At 43.9% G+C, this 7,500-nt stretch overlaps 1 protein-coding gene and 1 non-coding gene across 3 annotated transcripts in view; one reads left to right on the top strand and one right to left on the bottom strand.

Annotated features, from left to right (window-relative positions):
- LOC137982561 (angiopoietin-1 receptor-like) overlaps nt 1-7,500 on the bottom strand; it is a 104,973-nt gene that overhangs the window by 82,439 nt on the left and 15,034 nt on the right. The gene's annotated exons all lie outside the window — the stretch shown is intronic.
- The window catches only part of Trnas-gga (transfer RNA serine (anticodon GGA)), a 73-nt gene continuing 38 nt past the window's right edge, over nt 7,466-7,500 (top strand). The window contains exon 1 of the tRNA in view: nt 7,466-7,500. This exon is cut by the window's right edge and continues 38 nt beyond it. This is a non-coding gene — a tRNA (tRNA-Ser).

Below are 7,500 nucleotides of genomic sequence, written 5' to 3' on the forward strand. Positions count from 1 at the left end.
CAGTAGCACTTAAAGGCTTCAATTGACCTATATCCAACTGCAAAGATTACATTTATTGTTAACTTCTGTTAATTAGTCTCCTCCGATAGCCTATAGCTAGTTCTCATCAGTCCCAAGAAAGTGCACTTTCTGATGACGATGATCCATTCAAGACTTGGCAGAAGAAATCAATAACTTAAGGGAACGAGCGCCTGAACTTGCACCGGAAAATGTAACAGCTGGCATTGTTCTGGAATGTGATGATGCTGCGGCAACGTTTGAAGCTGATCCCCTAACTGATGAGGGTATACTAGGGTATACTTTCACCACTCACCAGATGTAAATGAAGAGGAAGAAGAAGAATGGACGAGGATGAGATTGTGATTGTATGCAATCGGCATGCTTAACACATTCAGCTTTTTTGCTGATGATGCACACCTCAATATTCTGCGCAAAAGTACCAGGAACATTTCTCAAATCACAGACCAGAGTTTCTTGGTTGCAAAGAGGCAACAAGTTATTACAAATTATTTCAGCTAAATTGAGTGAGTACTACATACAGACTCTACACGACATGTGTTCTGTTATGTTCCATTTTTGTTTTTTAAGTATATTTTAAGTTTGTAAATGAAGGTCAAGAAAAACACTCACTTTCATTACTCACTCATAATCAAACAATACCCAGCCAATTAAGCATAATTTGATGCCACCTTTGATTTCTCGATCTCCCAATTTCTTGAAGAAATTCGCGTTTCCCCTGGAGGTTCAAGAAACCGGGATTCCACTGTAGTCGGTGGACTTATATGTAGTTTTGTCTTCTTTTTTGAATATAGGAATTACCTCAGTTGCTGATTTTTAGTCTATCAGGAACAATACCAGCAGAAAAGGGGTTTACGTTTTATCAAAGGGGAGATGCCAAAAAGTCAATAGATACTTAAGAACGGCGGACTGTTAGAATCGAGAACCACCGGTCAACGGCACATTTGGCAAATCGCTCATATTTTGCCCAACGATACCCTTTAGTGACTTATTTCAATAAAATCATATTAAAAAGTTCCAGCCAATTTTAATTTTCGAGAAATTCGGGAAAATTTGAAAACGCGGTCAAAGTGCGGTTTTTCGTTCAATAAAATGCCCGAAAAGGGGTGCGAGGACGAAGGGCTGTTTAAGTCTTAAAATATATTCAATTGGCTTCAAACTTCACACAAATATAGAAGATCATTCTAATTTATTGTTCATCTCAAACTTATCTCAGATATGTTGTTATAGTGGTTTTGCGAACTATTTAAAAAACACCGCTAAGGCGTGTTAAAATTGAGGTCATGTTTAACAGCATAAAAATGCATCTGGTACGTCACTTCTCAAATATTTTACTTTACAGTCGAAAGATATCATTATTTAACATTTACCATGCTAAGTTTCATGCTCGAACTCGCAGTATTTCTCTCTGAGGAAAACGAGGAAAACGAAAATGGATGCATAAAAATGCATCTGGTACGTCACTTCTCAAATATTTTACTTTACAGTCGAAAGATATCATTATTTAACATTTACCATGCTAAGTTTCATGCTCGAACTCGCAGTATTTCTCTCTGAGGAAAACGAAAATGGATGTCAATATTAGGCGCAATGGACACAGTATTAATATGCATAAACTAGGGTTCCAATGTGACCAATGAACTTGAATGGCCATGGTTCATATAAAATACTAACATTGATTAAAATCCCGTCAATTCACTGTTAGCATTGGAACATAATGTCCACTACATGAAAACCGTTTTTAGACGAAGTTTAGAAACCTTGCGTGTTTTTATTTAATTCGCTGTCCGCCGTCATGTCTAGTTTGTCGTCGGGTGATGTTCCCCTTAATTAAACAACACTGTTGTTATTACAACCCCAAGAGGTTTCCTGAAGCCGCCTTAGTGTTTTTCAGACCTCACTAAAATGCTTTGAGTTCGTATAACGAGTCCCTAAGAGACCATAAGTTGATTGATGTTAAATATCTTGAAGCAAATAATAGCATCATATCTTGATTTGGTAAACAACAAAGCTTGGCAGAAGTGCAAGTAGTCGAGAGATAAAATCGGGCAATGTATTACCGGTAGAAAACCGTGGTTATCAAAAGTGTATGTGTAAAAATGTAGCGGCAAGTTCCACTGAAATAAATTCCGATTGAATAATTAAATTGGAAACAAGTTACACAGTGCGACCCCAGACAGATGTACATATTTTAATACGGTTCATTATCTCGCAAAAATCTTACAGGAAACGTATCTAAATGCCATTGATTTCCCTCAGAACCACTCGGGAATCCCGAACCATCGAGTTTGGATTCGAGTTGACTATAAAAATAAACTCCCCTCATGATCCCCTCATGATCCATGATGCTTGCATCTCAACTTTGGCCTAGCATTGTAAGGAAATATTTTGAGGCTTAGGTGCCCGAGGTCTTCAGTACGGTCCTAGGTCCCGTAAATCGAGGATGCGTGATGCGTGACTGTGACGCTGTCCAAGTGGTCGTCTTGTGTTACACGTGTTTTCAAGGCATAAGCGGGTTTGATACGAGGTCCCCACGTGGTATGATACGAGGTCTCGTCATCAGCCTGGTTGGTCTTGTTGCTGGCCATCGTGGAATTGGCAATGGAACGGTAGGTTTAATTTAGTTTATGAAGACTTTATTTTCGAATGCAAATTAACGTTGAAACATGCCCGTTTTCAGCGAGGAAACAACAGCAACAATAGAGATAACTTCGTCGCCAGAGGAGGCGTGTGGCGATACAACGTAAGTCTTCTTTCCATCATGGATCAAAAGGGTAATTTAGAAGTGACTGAAGGAAGTGGCTTAATTGCTTATGCGGAAGTCCGAGTTGCACAGCACAGGCAAACGGTCAGAAATTAGAGTGAGCAACCGGAACGCCCGGGGGGGGCGGGGGGGGGGGGGGCAAAATTTGCTTAAGCCACGCCCAGGTTGGTCTCCTTCAGGGTTCACAAAAGCTTGAGCCACGCCCAGATGGTCTCCTTTAGGGGTTAAATTCAAAATGTCCGACGAGCATGCCCGTCTGTTCCATATGGGAAGACGGAAGAAAGGAATTATGACCTGAACATTTGTCCACGCCATAGAGCCGACTTCGGTATCCGCTGGAGGACAAGAAAAACCCTTTGCACAGTCCCTGCGGAATTAGCAGTCCTTAAATCCAAGAATGCCAGGGGAAGTCATCGTATGAATAGCAGGCAATCTAAGTATATTTTTACAAACAGCGACACAGTTATTGCACTTGGATCACCTAAGTTAAACATAGCCAGAGTTCACCAGTTGACACATTTACCAATAAATATTAACGAAAAGTTAAATTAATTAAACGACTCTTAACTTCTACGTTGTAGTGTTAGCCTTATGTATTTTTCCGTGGTTTTAAATAAATATGATGATAATGATGATTGATGATGATGATGATAATGATGATGATGAAGATGGAACTCTCATAATAAGGTGATGGAGTTCAAGGGGAAATGTTTCTTGTCATAGTTCTTCTTAAGATATTAGAGCAGAAAATGACAACGGTTTTTTTAAGAGTATACTGAGCTGGAAAACGAGTGATGAACTGTAAGAGTAAGTTTTACTTGTAGGCTCCCACGCAGACGCTTGTTGGGATCGTCCCCCGTTCCTCTCCAGCGCGAGACGTGGCACGAGATTACACCCAAAGAGCATCAGTGTGGGAGGAGGAAGGGGGGGGGGGGGGGCTAGCCTTTTAGGGGTTCTTTTGACTCCACACAGATTAGTATCATAAGAACACATATTTGGAACAAACTGATATTTATCATTTATCATTAACTGACTTGGTGATCCCTGATGGTTAGCTCTCTGCGGCCACGGTGAATAAAACCCTGCGCTGTGATTGGCCATCCAAGCTCATAGAAAGGAGCCACCTTAACCGCTCGAGATTAGCTGTCGTGTCCAGCAAGACTTCGTCTCGGTCCATAAACAATCCAAAAAAAAACCGAGGCCAATATCCAGCCACCTTTCACCGAACAAGCTTGGTCAATGTGCCATATTTATATCTTTTATCTTGTAGGAGCACATGGAAACAGGCCCTTCAACTGCGCCACCGACTGACAGCGACGTTTCATCCAACGGCCTCGAAACTAAGCTGAGAAGTCTTGAAATATCGACCAGTCGGCGGGATGATGAGACGTTTCTCAGTCCAAATACTGGAAGCCTCGTCTCACGTACAAGCGAGGAGGCGCCAGCCGCAAAGCCAGCCACGTTGCACTCAGTGCATTCTGAAAAACTGAATGAGTATTTAGTTTCGACAAACATTGCACCAATAACTCAACTTGGATTGACTAAATGAACTGTAGAGATCGTTTCGTCAGTACTTCATACTCTCAGTCCTAGTGACCCAGGTTCTCTTTGACAAGAATAGTCTCGTCCCCAGCCATGAACAAAGCTCTTGAATTGGATGAATTACCAAAAATGGCCAAGGATTATCTCCAGGCTCTAACCGAGGCATACAACCATGCTCACGGTTGGGAACAGTGGAGATATGTGGAGACCGATTTAAACCCGGCAGACCTAGCAACGCGCGGAGTTCCTTCAAGCAAGCTAATGGAGACGAACTGGCTGGTAGGCCCGGAATTCCTACGCAAACCGGAGAGAACCCTCCCAACCAATGACTTAGCTCAGCGCCAGTGTAAATACGCACGAAGAGGAAGAGCCAGGCCTTGGAGCAGGGAGGTTCAAGAAATTCTCTTTATTAAAATCTCTGCAGCGAGCAGTGGCTAACCTAATTGTCATTGTCACAGAATTCAAACACCGGAGAGACGTTTAAGCAGAAAGAGTTAACCTCAGGAGCGAAGCGCGTAATACACAAGGCAAACTCAGACCCCCGACAGTGGAGGAATGGGATCAAGCCCACGCAGAGAGAAGCGTTCAGCGGGTTGTTAAGTGACACCAGAAAAGAGCCTGAGCTACCGAGAGAAATCCAAAGTAGCGCTAAGAAGGCTCTCAAAGGCTCGCAGCTGTACCGTCTCGATCCCTTTCTAGACAGCCACGGGATCCTCCGCGTCGGAGGCAGATTAAGGAGAGCTCGGATGGAGTATAATGAGAAGCACCCGATCATACTATCGAAGTGTCACTATGTCTCACAGCTAATAGCTAAACACTATCATCATGAAGTACACCACCAAGGGAGACAGATTACCGGGGGTGCAATTAGACAAGCAGGTTTCTGGGTTATTGACGTAGTCACAAAGGTCATCGGAGCCGGCGTCCTTTGTAAGAAGCTGAGAGGACCACACCTAGAACAGCGTATGGCCGACCTCCCGCTAAATAGAACTGAAGTCTGTCCCCACTTTACCAACGTAGTATTTGATGTCTTTGGCCCCTGGGCGGTGCAAACGCGTAAGACTAGAAGAGCAGGAGTAAACGCCAAGCGTTGGGGCCTAGTGTTCACGTGCCTGAGCAGCAGAGCCATCCACATCCAAATCTTAGAAGCTATGGCCTCCAGTGCCTTTATCTGTGCATTGAGGAGGTTCTTCGCACTACGAGGCCACGCTAAACTTCTCAGGTGCGACCGGGGTACAAATTTCGTTGGAGCTAAGACGAAGCTTGACGCAGCGGCATCCGAGTTAGATGAGAAGAAAGTGGAAAAGTTCGTAACGGAGTGCGGTTGCAAGTGGGAGTTTAACCCTCCCCATGCATCACATTTTGGCGGTGTGTGGGAGAGGCAGATTAATACAACTCGCCGTGTATTGGATGCTATGTTCGCTGAGTTAGGTTAGAGTCAGCTTACACGCGAATTGCTGGTGACTCTGATGCCCGAAGTTGTAGCCATTGTGAACGCCAGGCCGATAGCAGCACTGCCGTCCGACACAGATGACCCGCAGCCTCTGTCCCCTGCGATGTTACTCACTATGAAGACACGCCCACCCGGACCCCCTCCGGGTCAGTTCATGCGGACGGATATCTAAGCGCGCCGTCGATGGAGACGAGTCCAGTTCCTTGCGGAACAATTTTGGACCAGGTGGAGGAGAGAGTACTTGCAGAACCTACAGCCACGACAAAAGTGGATGGAGACGCGGCGAGACCTCTGTGTAGGAGATATCGTTCTCGTGCGAGACGAATCACAACACTGTAACGATTGGCCACTGGGACGAGTGTTGGAAGTCCTGAGGAGTGATGACAGCAGAGTGAGGAAAGTCAAAGTAAACGTTGTCAGAGCCGGAGAAAGGAAAACGTACCTTAGACCGATTAAGGAGCTGGTTCTACTCCTGACCGACACAGCTGATCCAGATTAGCAGTAAAAGCCAAGAAAATATGAGTAGCAAGGATAAGAATCCTTGGGCGACGAGTGTGATGAACAATGAACATTGAATCGAAGAGAACTTGATTACGTAATTAAGCTTTTGTTCTGACTTGGATAAGATACGTTTCTGTTCCGTTTCATTTATCGAGTTTTACGCCCCTATCTTCATGTACTATTGTTCACAGTTTGAATCAATTATGTAACTAGCCATTCCCGTGTTTTTTAACCGGTTTCACAATTGTACACGTGAATCGTACCCTTATCAGAGAACGCCCCTTAAGTTTTGTGGAGTTGAAGTTGGGAGATCTACGGAGCAACACTGGAGTTTTCAGAGTAGTTTTATTTCTTTCGGAGTTACGTAACGTTGGAGTTTCTTTAGCCCTTTAAACAGGATCAGACGTAAGTTTCAGCCTATTATATGTAGTTTTCGTTTTGCTTTCAATTCGTTTCTTTTGTGATTAGTCTTAGCCCCTTTTTTGATCTCGTGCATTGTAATTTCCCCTTTTAGTTTTCACCGCATGTGTACAATAATTCAGACGAGTTGGTGTTCAAATTAAACGCTGTTGAGTCAACTTGTGCTGTTGAGTTCTATACTGTGGTTGACACTTCCCGATCTCCAGTGCACAACACCCCGTGTCCGCTGCACTGGGTACGCGACATTTTCTGTTTATTGAAGAAAAACAAAACGTAAATGCGACAAGAAGAGAAAAACTGATGCGAGTCCGTGAAACTGAAGCAAGGGCCATTGAAGAAATTCCTCCCGAGGAACCACAGGGGCCTGGACAAACTATGCGACGCTCTAACCAACTGAGCTATGAAGCCACTAATGTTGGGAGATGGTCATCCGCAGTTCATTTATGATTCACTTCATATACCATTTCATCATTGATTCATTCCTCACGGGACCATTAGAACCCAGAAATGACCAGCTCCCAACATCAGTGGCTTCATAGCTCAGTTGGTTAGAGCGACGCGCCGGAATCGTGAAGTCACGGGTTCAAACCCCGTTGAAGTCCTGAATTTTTCAGGCTTCTCTACGCAATTGTAAAAAATGGGTTCATAACTGCGAAGATCGTAGCTTCACTTGATTTCATATCGGAAAACCATTAATTTTTATGACTGCAACCTGAATGAACCACGGGACCATTAGAACCCACATATGACCAGCTCCCAACATCAGTGGCTTCATAGCTCAGTTGGTTAGAGCGTCGCGCCG

This window comes from Montipora foliosa, chromosome 13, assembly GCF_036669935.1.
Source record: "Montipora foliosa isolate CH-2021 chromosome 13, ASM3666993v2, whole genome shotgun sequence".
Classification (NCBI taxonomy): domain Eukaryota; kingdom Metazoa; phylum Cnidaria; class Anthozoa; order Scleractinia; family Acroporidae; genus Montipora; species Montipora foliosa.